We start from the raw sequence: 14,895 nt of genomic DNA, 5'->3' as shown, positions 1-14,895 counted from the left end.
TCAATAACTCTTTCCATTTGATATCAATGCTCATTGAAACATGCTAATGTTTCATTACGATTTTGTTTACTGGTCCTTAACATATCATTGTATGTCCTTTCTGTCAAATTGTACCTTTTCAGAATTGCTTCCTTGATGACAACATAATCATTTGATTCACCCACCCCCAACTGTGCATAACTATCGAGTGCCTCACCCTCCACTGGAACACTAACCGCAATGCCCACTCTGGTGTTGGCTACTTACGTAGATTAGATTGTCTTTCAAACGACCTAAGAAAAATACCTATCGTCACCCTCTACATACTTAGGCAGTAAATACTTCACCTCATGTTTCTGCTATCTTATCTCCCTATCATCCGGTTTCCTTTGGACTTTAATTGTTTGTTCCTGTAAATCTAATTTTCTCAGTTTTACCTGTAACCTCTTTTTCCATTTCTCTTTCAATGCTTGTTTCTTTTCTTGAACATGTTTTGTTTCTTCTTTTTTCTCTTAACAGTGCGCTCACCCCTCTCAACTGCAGTTGCATGTCGCCACAACTCTAGACAAACAGGGAACTCCTGACCCTTTTCATCAGCTTTTTGAACCAACTTGGGCAACGACATTGCTATCCAGACAACAGACAACTATAAGTGACAAGCCATAAAACTTTCAATTCACTGAAAATAATAATTGTAAAATTAACCTCATTGTAAATTAATGTTTTTCTGTGAGACAAATATTTTACTGAATATCTTTTTTCTCCTCACCAGCCACTACAAAATCTAACTGCTGCCACCATATGTAATTAAGTTCTTTATTAGATTTTTTGTTGGTTGTGATGGCAAAAACGACAAACAGTAAAATAAACAAAACAAAATGAAGTTATTTATCAAAAACAATTAACATAATAGAATATAAAAATACTCACACTCACAACTACACACACCCACTATCATATAGAAAGGAAATAAAACTTTAAATCGTAAACCAATTAACACTGAAACAACAGTGAATTAAATCTTAACACATTCAATTGTCAGTATCTATATGAAACAAGTAAATGCTTTAAATATAGCTATAACAGTATGTAAAGGAATAAACCAACAAATCAAAGTTACTAATACTGTTAAATGTAATTTCACAAGGAAATTGAATTGGAATGTTATTTGTAATTGAACAATCAACTGTTAACACCAGCTTATCTAAAATATAATTTAATCATTAAATAGAATTGAAAGTTTGGCTTGAAAATATTACAAACGCCACCCGAAAAATAGTCACAACTTGTCCTCATAGCACACAAAACACACAAAATATCCTGTCTCCTGTCCCGGACTCGAAGGTCTCTCACTGGAAGACTATCCACCCAGGACCTTCTGACCATTAACGGTCATCAAGCACGAGCTCCCGTACGTTTTACCATTGTCACAACTGGTTTAACGATATAACTATCCCTGCAATAAAACAATAATCATCTATTCTAAAAAAAAACCTATAGACATATTTACTTATACAACGAAAATAACAAATGACCACACCCCCGTTAATATACCATGAAACTGACAAACTATTTGCAAAAACTTACCGGCTAGAGAAAAGCAAATGCCCAATAAGATTCACAGTATTTTTGGCTACCACTCTACCAGACTGACTTCTAAAAGTCGCCAAAATTTACAAACTGGAGGACAAATTCAACAACGTGGCCGCACACTTAACAAGCAACCAGGGCCATCACTCACCAAACCAGTTATGCTAAAAAATATCCCTAATACCGGACACTTTCGATTGGAAATATGGAAAACAACTTAGTCCAAATTACAACTATTTACAACAACAAATACAAAACTGAAATTAATTAAATTCCACTTCATTACAACACTTTTGTTACTTTTTTTAATTCAGTCAACTTTGTGAACTAAAAAAAAAGAGTTTGAAGGTAACTAACAGAAAGCTGAAAAGTGTCAAGTTAGCGTCATCTTGCTTGTATGCATCATACAATTGACATTGGGATATATGCTGCTTGTTGTTAACATTAGTTACAAATTTATAACCAAATAGTTCTTCATATATCAGTTGACTTGTTTAAGAACTAACAACTGCATAACAGATGTATTTCATACAAACGTATGCGTCATTTGTTATTCAATTTTATTTAAAAATGCTAATAGTAAAAGAAGCTAGAATTAAGAAAAAGGGGCTAAAAAAGTTTGGAGTGTTGTTGGTCAAAAATTGAATATATCAATCCTAATATTCTGCATGAAACAATGATGAGGAAAACAAAAGATTTGTATGAGTGTGCATCATCTTTTAATTTGAATAGGAAGTATTTTTAATAAAAACAAACTTTAAAAGACAAGTGATTTTGCATACGATAGAAACATAAATCAAAACATAAATGATTATGAATTTTTATAACAATGTGCATCATTGTTTTCCTTTAAAACACCAGTGGTGAAATTAAATTATTATTCTCATTTATACACACATGGCAGGAAAAAGTGATACTTTAAAGATTATATTTATTTAAACTCATCCCGATATTTAATAAAAGAGTAAAACAATGATAACTCTTATATCACACGTCTACGATAAACAAGAAATGTAGACGGCAATAACTGTTAAAACTAAACGTTCAAATTGTCCTTCTGATAAATCATTTAGATTCGTGGTGCTTTTACCAGAATTGAGTTAACCAAGTATTCACATGATATATATGAACAAGTTGTAGTCCAATCTATCATGATCACTCTTTATCAACAACAACCTAACAAAAGAAGACTTTGAATGCAGTGTATGCATTTTAAACTACAATTGATACAGATTCAAATAAAGTAAATCATTGGTCTACTTATACTTCACTATTAATCAATTTTTTGGCAATCTCCACTTCATCGTTGGCCTAAATTGAAGTAAATTAAACACATTTTTGGAACCGTCTTCATTTTAAATTTCTAGTTACCCCGACTTTCTGAATGAGCTTTAATTATGTTTGTAACATCACATCGGTGCACCTCCATTATGTAATTTAAATGGCGTATTCAAAAGCGCGCAACCTATAAAGCACGCAACCTATTCCATTCCCTTTTGAAATTACATAATAGCTTAAAATATGACAAACTGATAAATAGAATCAAATTAAAAATGTACAAAGGTAATCGAGTTTTATATCCATACAAAAATTGATTAATAGCCCATCTTTAGTTGGGAAATTTTTTGGTACGCTCTGATTTGCAAAGTTTATTAAAAACATTTAAACCAACAAATCGGTTTAAAATGAAACCACCAAGGCATATGAAATTGATGTATTGATTTTCTTTATTTAGATATTTTTTTTATGGTTTTGAGGGGAAAACAATCAAAACAAGCAAAGTGAACATAGTGATTTACTTTCAATAAAACTTCAAACTTATTAGAATGAAACTAGACAAACCGTACTAGTTTACAACTATAGACCAATCCACACTTTACAAAAGTTATGTTTTTTGGCCGCCATCTTTAGAGAAAACCCATAGGTTTCTCACAGTAGCCTTTGTAGTTTAGAGGTGTATAACTTTGTCATTTGACAATAAAATTCCGTTTCTGTTGTGTATTTTGATTGCCCCAGGATGGGACAGCCCACACATCGATGGAAAAAATTAAAATCATAGATTTGGAAGCATAAAGAAGGAAAGAGTTTGGTTTTTCCCTTTCAACATTTGGGTTGACTCCGCAAAGGGAAACGACTGCTACAAATTGTGGATTGGACTATTGATATTATTTTGAGACTGATATCTTACAGGTATAAAAGCTAGTGTAATTTTCATTTATTAATTTTTTTTTTGGCAAAATAAAAAAAAAGTACTCTTTTTTAAATCAAGTTGTTCATCATACATTTTTATCAACAGTGCATAAGTAGTCATACTGATAAATATTCCGATCTTTAGCTCTGTAAATATCCTGTTCATTTACATAAACTAAAACATATTTACCTCTGCAGTATACCGCATTCGTAAAAAAAAAAATATGGTTAAAGTATCGATTTTCCGTCATCGCATTATTCAATATTCAAGGCCCTCTGTCATCAATTGACATTGTGTTTCGATTAGATATATGTTTACTTTATCCAAATGTTAGCTTTCAGCTGCTATGGTGTTACACGGGTAAAAAAAAACCCACAAGAACGCAAAGGTACATAGCAACGGAAAACATTGATTACTTCAAATATTTAGAGTTCTATGAACAAAGAGACTTTAAAGGAAGGTGCGTACTTAAAATATACCAAATAACTAGTTTAAAATAGATGTTCGCTTTTAGCTATGCAAAGTTAGCATTGACAATCAATTTATCTAAGAAATATATCAAAATTGAATTTTTTTTTTTTATATCCGGACATTTTATTTTCAGGACAATTTATATACTACAGTGTTGAGCTTGTATACTTGACTAAATGCAGTGTTATGTTGTCAACAACTTATATGCATTGTGAAAGTTTAGGAGAAAAAAACGTCCACCAGTAGCGTTAGGCCGCGATAAGCTATACATTAAAGTGTTGATTGGAAAATGCAGAATATATAGCGTTCTCTTCCCTAACATAGTTCCAACGGAGAGGAATTGCGAGACTAAAGTACGATTTGGTAGGTGGGTTGCCTTGAGAGAGAGGCTTACCACATTCATGATTATATGACCAATCGTGTTTGGAGGCCAGTCACTATTCGGTTGTTATAGAGGCTGTCCTCGCGGAGGCCAGCCTAAGTTAGTCGTTGCTGATTCTCTACTAGTAGTATTAGGGAAGGGATACGTCTTTAGTTAGAGGTTGTACACTGTCCGTCCTGCATAAGGCATTAACACAGTGACTGCCTCTGCTGAGGGTTTACCTCTGCAGTAGGTTATCAAGCTAGGGCGTGCCACGGGTAATCATTACTGCCTGAATAAGGCATAACTAGTGTTTACCTCGTGGTAGTAATACAGTTTCCATCTCGGGCGACCATTTTGTAATTTTACCCTAAGTAAGGGAAGGCCATTTTGTAAATATGTGTAGGCCAATTGTAATCACCAATCATTGTAGAGAGGAAAATTATTATTGTTTGATATTTTTATATTCAACCCCCCAGACCCTAGAATTGACTAGGTACGGACCCCTCGACACATTCATTCGATCCTGTGCTGACGCATTTTGCTATTTTGATAGACCTTGATTAAATTCATAAATAACAAATTGTTTTCCTTCAAACAAAACAAACAAATTGGTAGCCGTGGTGGGATTATCAACCTACAATAAAATGGCATCAGGTGGCGAAGACGAAGAATACCTGAGTTGGGAAAACGTACAAAACGACATATAAGCAGGAAGTATGTACGCGACTCTGGTATTGGAGATATGACAGGTGCAAAGTTATTTGAAAAAGAAAATCTCCGAAGATGTCGTGGGATTACGAAAATTATTATTTCAATGGCGAGGGAACGAGGGATGGTTCGTTTACGGACATGCATTTGCAAAGATGTACGCGTTTGCAAAGGGCGGCGAACGATTTGTGCACGATGGGAATTAGACATGCAGCAAGATATGCGTCCGGAGGTAAGTCGTACGCCAGCAGTGCCAGCAAGTTGATTTAAGACAATCGCATTAAGTGTCAGTAAATCGTCCAAACGACACTTATAAAAATGTACAAGCTTTAGAAAAGAAATCAATACATATGTTGGAAGACAATCTAGTGGCGACACTAGACATTGGTATTAAGCCCGTATGCGTACCTTTTGGTATGCATATCATTAGAAGGCGACAAGCTCTACAGGTTCGGAAGTTTATACTGCTATATTTAAAAACTCAGGCCGTATTTTAGCAGGTAACACATACATGTTTTAGGGCTACTGAGTCTTTACAGTACATGTATCGACTTATTAAATAAACCAAAACTGCATAATAATTTATATTTCCTCCATCAATGAAAATCCCTATGATATGTGTACTTATGACATGTTTTGTTTTCTGGATATACGACCATAATTTGATGATATTGGTAACAGCGAATTTCCTTTTTTGTATTGTGTGTTCTTATTTTTTTTAACTGTGAAGTTTTGAGAATCAGACGTTGAATGCATTTGTATGACATTGTGTTGCTATCGTTATCCCCAGAGCTTCAGCATGTTGAAAACTAGGGCATACTAATATACGTTATAGTAAGGGGGAAAAAAGAATTTAATTTGTAAAGACATAATCCTATATATTTACATTTTCAATTCTCTTTGTCTAACATTACGAACAAATCTTGAAGAACATAGCCCAATAGTTTCATAAAAGATGAGCGACACAAAAATGGCGTATCATATATAACATAACCGAACAACGTTATTAGCTGCGCTGCGTGTTAATACATAGCGTGTGCTACATGAAAAAATCAAAATGATATAAATATAAGTGATAAGGATCCATTCTTTCAATATAATAGTGATGATTTCGGTCTGAGCGTGGTAAAATATATCAAAAAGTCGGGCTTTATTTGATTTGACCACGACCCGACTAAAATCATAATTCCATAGTATTCAAAGTATGATTTCTTATTCCTTGATCAATCTCAGTTGTTTTAAAATGATAAATTTTCTGACAAATAAATGGTTTATGCCTTATCATTATAACATAATTCATTATTTAACGGTAACATTTAAGATTGTCTAAATATGAATACTATTTTGAGATAAATATTTGAAGGACTCTGGATATCTGTATCGTTTGAACTTGAAATTAAAGTGAGATTTTAGTAATCTGGTGATAATATGCATGTAGCATGCTATTTGGATCACACAGATTCTTTCTGAAATACCGATATTTTTTTACGTATTGTTCATTCAAGGTTGTTTTTGCAAAAAAACGTGAAATGTATTTCAATTTCTTTTTTTCCTAATTATTATCCATTTAGGCTCAGCACTATTTAATATCAACACTGAAAATACTTATGGACTTGAAAGTATTGGGAGCTGAATCTGGGTCCTGAATTTCAGATTTTTGAGGAGTTTAAGGTTTTTGGAGCAGGTTGAAGTTTTCGGTGCAGGTGCCCTTTGATTGCAATATCGAAGTAAGTAATGGTCCTAACTTCATCAAACTTGGACGGGTAGTGCGTCTTATGATACTGATGCACCAGACAGACTTGAATGCTAAATATGAGCCATAAGTTTCGGATGCTGGAAGACGTTAAGGTTTTAAGAGGTGTTTAAAGTTGTTTTAGCAGGTGCCCTCTGATGACTATATCTTAGTTACTAGTGGTCTTAACTTCACGAAACTTGCATGGATAAAGTGTCTTATGATACGGATACACCTGGCTTGAATGCTGGTTTCAGATGCTGGAGGAGAATAAAGTTTTTAGTGTTGGTTAAATGTTTTTGAGCAGGTGCCCTCTGATGATTAAATCTTACTTATTACTGGTCCTAACTTCACCATACTTGCATGGGTGGGTTCTTATGATACTAATGCATTTGGAAGGAATTTGAGCCTTGGTTTTGGATGCTGGGGGAGGTTAAGGTTTTAAGAGCTGGTTACAGTTTTTGAAACAGAGGCCCTTTGATGGTGATGTCTTAGTTATTACTGGTCCTAACTTCACCAAACTTGCATAGATGATGCGTCTTATGATACTGATGGACTTGGCAGGCTTGAATGCTGAATCTGAGCCATAGGTGTCGGATGCTGGATAAGATTTAGTTTTTCGGAAAAGAAGACACGTTTTGTAGATAGTTGATTAAACTATAATATAAATTAATCGCAGAAGTAGCTTCAGATGCAAAGCCTGATCTCCATTATCAAGGATGCTAAAAAAAATCTTCTTCCTCACTCAAACTTGCTTGATGTATTTGTTTGTTGCTAAACGGTATAACATTATTGCTATGATATAATATTGATATAATATTGTATGATATGATACAATATTGTTAAATATGATACAATATTATATATTATATTGTAAACCTTCTATGATACATTGTTTTCCCTCAGACTGAAATGTCGCATTTTCATTGGATTACAAAAATGCCTCATATATCTCTATGAAGGTTCTTTGAGGATTGATGTTTGGCAATAGGTGTCATTGGCCCCCGCCTCACCTACTCATTTCGATGTTTCATATTATCTAACACAGAAATCGTGTTCAGTAAGTCATTTAAATATTTAGTGGCCCTTTGAAACTATTTTTAAATTGTCCTTAAGGCTTTAAATATTGTCGTCACATTGTTGAGTCTGGAGCAGAACAAAATGGCAGCGTTTAAATTTGCTCAAATCTCTGCAGAGGTTTAAAATTGCAACAAAACATTGTAAGTAATATGGGTGAAGCAAAGATTTTTAAAGCGTATTTGAAAGGTGGTATTGATAATTTTGAAGACTTTAAATGAGTTTAAGTATACGAGATGTAAGGCATCTTGTACATGGCTTTGCGTAGATCACCGCTATTTGTGAATGAAAATGTCGCTTGATAGTCTTTGGGAAAACAAAACACTTATTAGGTTAGTTACTGACTCACTACGGAAATATATTGGGTTGATCAATCTCATAGACGGCTTGGCTTCGCTTCGCCATCTATGAGATTCGCCTCGCCATCTATGAGATTGATCAACCCAATATATTTCCGTAGTGAGTCAGTAACTAATCTAATAAGTTATAATATGATATTGTATCAATTTTTTATATTTTATTGTATGATATTGTATCATTTTATAGTTTAATCACATGATTCTGTTACAAATGATATTGTAATATATAAAACATTTATTGTTTTATATGATACGATGTTTTATAATATCGTATCATACGATATTGTATAATACGACATTGGTTTATGTAATATTTTAACATATGACATGAAATTGTATTATATGATATGTCTGGTCCATATCTTTTGAATGAATAAACATTGAAAACTCTTACTTCACACAAAAATTGCTTATGACCTAAGATTGTCTCATGAATTTGACTTAAGTCATTTGGACCAGGTCAAGGTCACTGACAGAAAAAGTGCACAATTCGTGTCTGGTCCATATCTTTCTAATTGAGATACATTAGGAGTTCTTACTTCAAAAAAAGATTGCTTACGGATTGAGTGTATTTCATGACCTTAACCTAAGGTCATTCGGACAAGGTCAAGGTCACTTACAGGAAAAGTGCAAAATGCGTACCGGTTCCTTTTCTTTTGAATGGATTATTTTTGGAAGTTCTTTCTTCACACAAAGATTGCTTGTGGCCTGAGAGAGTGTCACGAAATTGACCCAAACTTATTTGGGCAAGGTAAAGGTCATTGGCAGGAAAAATACAGAATTCGTGTCCGGTCCATATCTTCCTTATTAGTAAACATTTGAAGTTTTAACTGTACACAAAGATTGCTTATGACCGACCTGAGGGTTTGTCATGATCAAAGCTCATTTGGGCAAGGTCGTGGTAATTGTTAAGAAAAGTGCTTAATTCCGTTTTGTGTCTTGTCTTGTATTAATGGAAATCATTCGAATGTAAAATTTGACACAAAGCATCCTTGTGTCAGGTCACATGAAATTAATTATTAAATTATCATCTCATGCATTAACAGTTTAGTTGAAATAAAATGGAATTTAATGAATAGAAATTGGTTTGTGTACTCACATAAGCATAAACAATAAAAAAAAATGAACGGTTTTAATCGATAGAATATGGTCTGTTAAATAGATAGCATCCATCCATCCATCATTTTCTATTAGAGAAAATATTTGAGTTATGATTTTTTCTTAGCGGGTGTATCATTTGTGAGCTTCTCGCAGTAATTCTAGATACTGTTTTTATTTGAGTTTATAAAGTTTGTACATTAAGTCATATGTCCGAAAGACTGTTATACTTTTCTGTTGTTGTTTTTTTTGTTTTTGTGAAAGCGAAGCAATTGAAATTGATGTGAGGGAACATATCAGAAAAATTGATTCTTTAATACATTATCATGTTTTACTCGAAGCAAATTCGCAGGAAAGAAAACTTTTTACTGCAATTTATTATGGGAAATTTTGACATTAGAAAATTTTCTCCATTTAAATTTTTTTCAACATTACCATCTGGGTACTTTTGAATGCAAAAAAACAAGTATTGACTTCTTAAGTCGTGTGTCCGACAAGCTAGTGGGGGCCTTTGAAAGAAGGTATCTTTGAATTGTTTTATACCATTAAATGTTAACCGTTTGAACTGTGGGGTATATATTTTATCAAGTAATTAAACAAAATATGAATTCAAGATATCTTGAGACAGGGTATACAAAATGCGTTTACACTTTAATATCTTCTTGTGATATTGTAAATAAACGTTCCTAGGTCCCATTTCAAGATATGATACTAGTAATTGACATATAACGTTACCAAATATAGGAAATAAGAACACACTGCATACGACCGCTCGATTGGCTTTACATTTGTTGTAGTTACATTGTATCACATGGTCAGTAATTATGTCAAAAGAATCAAAACTCAAAATTTTTAAATAATTATCAACTCTTCACCATTTTGTCAAAACCAAATAACTTAGTCCAGCGTTTCGCAATCAGCAACCGAAACTTCGACTAGAAAGGTACTCATAACCAGTGGAGCCATAAAATCAACTTGAAGATGCAAAATTCGATCAAAAAGTAATTTTCTTTTAAAACAGATCTAACCTAGATCAATAAAGGCATGCATAGTAGTGCATATGATATACTTATTGCCCTAAAGTCTTCAGCTTAGGTCAGTTTTCGATAAAAAATACAGTTATATGCGATGTTTTTGTTCAGCATCCCCGCCAGCGCGACGGATCTCCTGAAGACTTTCTCATGACGAACCTGATTTAATTACAGCTTATATAATTTATCATTACCAATTTCATGTCTTCATATATATTGTGTAGTCTAGAGCATTTTAACATATTCTTTGTTCAAGCATATCATACAGTTGGGTCTTTTATGTACCAATTGAACATTTCTATTTTTAAACTTTCAAGCAAATGTTCGTTCCTTGCAGCAATTGACCGCAGATGCTTAAAACTTTACCACAGTCTTTGTTTAGGCATGATATATGGTTGGTTTTGTTTTTATAGCATTCCGACAAATGTTCCGTTAAAGATTTCTCGGCAACTTTTCACTGCACGTGCTTAAAATTTTAGCACACTTTTAAGTTAGGTATACCATGTGTTTGGATTTTTTGGGGTACCAATAAGACTTAAATATCCTGTTTGATAACGACTTTTTTTTAATTTTTAGCCTAAATTTTCAAACATATTTTCGTCAAAAATGTCTACGAAACTTTTCACCCCAGATGCTTGAAAATGTTACACACTCTTTGATAAGGCATGCTATTCGGTACGATCTATTTTGAACCAAACTAATGTCGACTTCCTGTTCCATGTAAGGTGGTATGGGACATTTGTCGATGTTAATGTAATTTAAAGTACCTTATAATTAAAATACTTCAACCGGTGTAGAATTTCTTACAATCTTACAATATTTAACCAAAAAATACGTAACAATTTTAACAATCCCCAGCAGGATTCGAACTTATGATTTAAAGATTCGTAGTGACTACTTTAACCAACTGCGCTTCACTGTTAGATTACAAACTTTGGAAATAATCTATTTATAAAACTACACTTGATGTTTATGTTTATTTCGATAAATTGTTCGATACAACATAGAAGTGTCCTTTACCACCTTAAATGTCGACTTTACCTATTTGTATATCACATCAGAGTGTTGGTATTCCCAGTGAGCATTCGCTCACATATATCTTGCTTGAGCAAATTATTCTTCCCATTTTCAGGCAATTGATAACAAATACATTTACATTTGAAAACTGTAGCCTGCTGATCCCTCAGGTATAACATTCAACATGGAGGCCGATTGGTAAGAAGTTCAGAGTGTTAGCTAAATGAGAATCAACTGAATCGACAACACATATATTAATCAAGAAGCCTCTATATGGTAAGACGAGGCCGTACTCGATTTACAGTCATTCTTTTGTTTGTCTTGAACATTTGTGATAACCGTCAGGGAATTCCGTTTTTTTATCCTGGGTTTTGTAATCACTATACACAGGTAATGATCACGACTAATACTTAATATACACAAGATAGGAAACGTGTACATAAATAATTATACCCCCGCTCCGAAGGACAGGGGGTATACTGTTTTACCCTTGTGTGTCTGTCTGTCCGTCCGTCTGTCTGTCTGTCTGTCTGTCTGTCCGTCCGTAACAAAAAATTCTGTCGCATTTATCTCAGCAACTATTTATCGCAGATGCTTGAAATTTTAACACAGTGTTTGTTAAGGCATGCCATATCGTGGGATATATTTTTGTACCAATCGGACGACAACTTCCTGTTAAATGACGACTTTGTTTATTTTTATGAAAAATTTTATAACAAATTTTTGTCAAAGAATTCTCAGCAACTGTTTATTGCAGATGCTTGAAATTTTTACACAGTATTTGTATAGGCATGCCATATCGTGGGATATATTTTTGTACCAATTGGACGACAACTTCCTGTTAAATGACGACTTTGTTTATTTTTATGAAAAATTTTATAACAAATTTTTGTCAAAGAATTCTCAGCAACTGTTTATTGCAGATGCTTGAAATTTTTACACAGTATTTGTATAGGCATGCTATATAGTGGGATGTATTTTTGTACCAATCGGACGTCAACTTCTTGATAAATGACGACTTTGCTTATTTTTTAACCAAAATTTTCAAACAAATTTTCCTCAAAGATTTCTCAGCAACTGTTTATCGCAGATGCTTGAAATTTTTACACACTATTTGTATAGGCATGCCATATTGTGGGATATATTTCTGTACCAATCAGATGCCAGCTTTCTGTTTAATGTCGACTTTGCTAATTTTGCATATTCACATCAGAGCGGGGGTATCACTAGTGAGCATTGGCTCACAGATATCTTGTTTGCATTTTTGAAAAGAAATTCGAGATGTTATTTTAATTGATAACGTACAGTTTCCAATGTTTTGTGATGCTAAATGATATACGCATTTCATTTAATATAAAGCATAACACCTTAAGTATAAATAGAACAATCATATAGGATCAAAATAAAAGAACAACACCATTTTTTTTAATATTGCAAATCTTACTCTGATGTAACTATAAAAATATCCTAGCAACCACAAACCCGTTTTGCGAATATTCTAACAGTATAAGCGGTTTGCGCGCTGTTTGCCAGCCCGAGTATAGTATCACTTGCACAAAAAACCTTACTCATAAATATATTGACTCAGAACTTACGGTATCCCACTCCTCAATGTTCTTGTATCAAGAATGTGTTAAGACGTATATCATTAAAATCTGTCAGTGTTCATCCTTTTGAGTTATGGCCAATTTGTTTTGACTATTTGGCACCAAAAATGCAATATCAGCCTGATTAGGATTTGTTGTCAGTATGTTTGATTATGCAAACTTATGTCTTCAAATATTGTTTTTTATTATGCACAATGGTCACACTAAATAAAGGGATTACAAACAAAATGTTTACGAAGCTGCATTATTATTATTTGTTGGCTTTTTAGACTTAAAATTGACATTTTTTATAATAGTTACAATTTCATTAAAAAAAAAACAAACACAAAACAAAACAAAGCCCTTTGAATATCAAGAATTTTATAAGATTATTTAAGTTTGGCGAGATGTGTATTCAGTATCATTTTGACATTATAGAACATTGGGGCCAGTGATGTCAAATTTTAGATATATGGCTTTAAAGGTAAAATTCTCGCAACATTTGGCTAAAATAAATTCAGACATTTCATGTATACAGTAAATAATCGGATTGCTAGTCGAAAAATCTATATAAAAATAAATTCATTCAAACTGTTATGCTAAATGATACTGCAAACGTTTTTGACTGTAAAGAAATACACAGATCGGCTAGAGCATAACCGCTGCGGTCATAACAATTAATTACAGGTAAAAAAAAAAAACCTTATGATTATCTCCCTCTAGCCCCCCCCCCCCCCCCCAAAAAAAATACAACGACAGCTACATGTGAGAATATGTCATAAAAAAACAGCTAATTGAAAAAAATATATATAGTGCGTGATTCAAATCAGTCAGCTATTTTTTTTTGTTACTTGACGACGTATTTTTACTAACCATTAAAATTGTCGTAGAATATTTAGGAAATGACAACTACGCTTGTTAATCGGATTTCATGTTTTTCCTTCTTCTTCAGTCTTGTAAACAGGTAGAAATTGACGTTTGTTTAATTTGTTAATTTGCATTGACTCACCATATGAACACAATGTAGAACATTAGTAGGAATGATATACTGTCCATCGTTGAATTTTAAAGATAGGTTAAAAAATAAAAAGACAAATGCTTTATGTACAGAGACGATCTTATTTAACGTTTTATTTCTACAAATTGTTATGCATTGTAAGTGTTTTAAACTAAATATCAATTCTTTATAAACGTCAATCTTGTACGTTTTTTATTCATAAAATTCAAAATTGATAGATTTTCAAAATTCCAGATTATAAATTAAATATTGTTTTTTACTTTACAATTTCAAACAGACACTTTCAGATATCGAAATCGACGCAATGACTGAAATTGTTGTCAAAGTGAGGTCATCAAATTACCCCTACCCCTTTTAAACTCTTTCTCAATCCGTCTGCTTTTTGTCAGTGATAATATTGATTTCAAAAATGAATCATACATCAAATGTTTAAAGCTTATACACATTTATTAATTATGAATACATTATATAACTGATAAACTCCTGTGCCTCATATCTTTTTTTTAATGATTGCAAACGTTAACTTGAAATAAATCAAACATTAATATTAACCTTAAGTTTTAGGTTTAACAATCATGTTTGATCGATGCAAACGTCAAAAAATTAAAAAAATATATATTGTTTATCAAAAGGTTTTGAAATGCTCAAAAGTTAAAAAAATTATATAAATAAAA

This window comes from Magallana gigas, chromosome 1 (assembly GCF_963853765.1).
Source record: "Magallana gigas chromosome 1, xbMagGiga1.1, whole genome shotgun sequence".
Lineage (NCBI taxonomy): Eukaryota > Metazoa > Mollusca > Bivalvia > Ostreida > Ostreidae > Magallana > Magallana gigas.
This window is presented reverse-complemented; position numbering follows the sequence as displayed.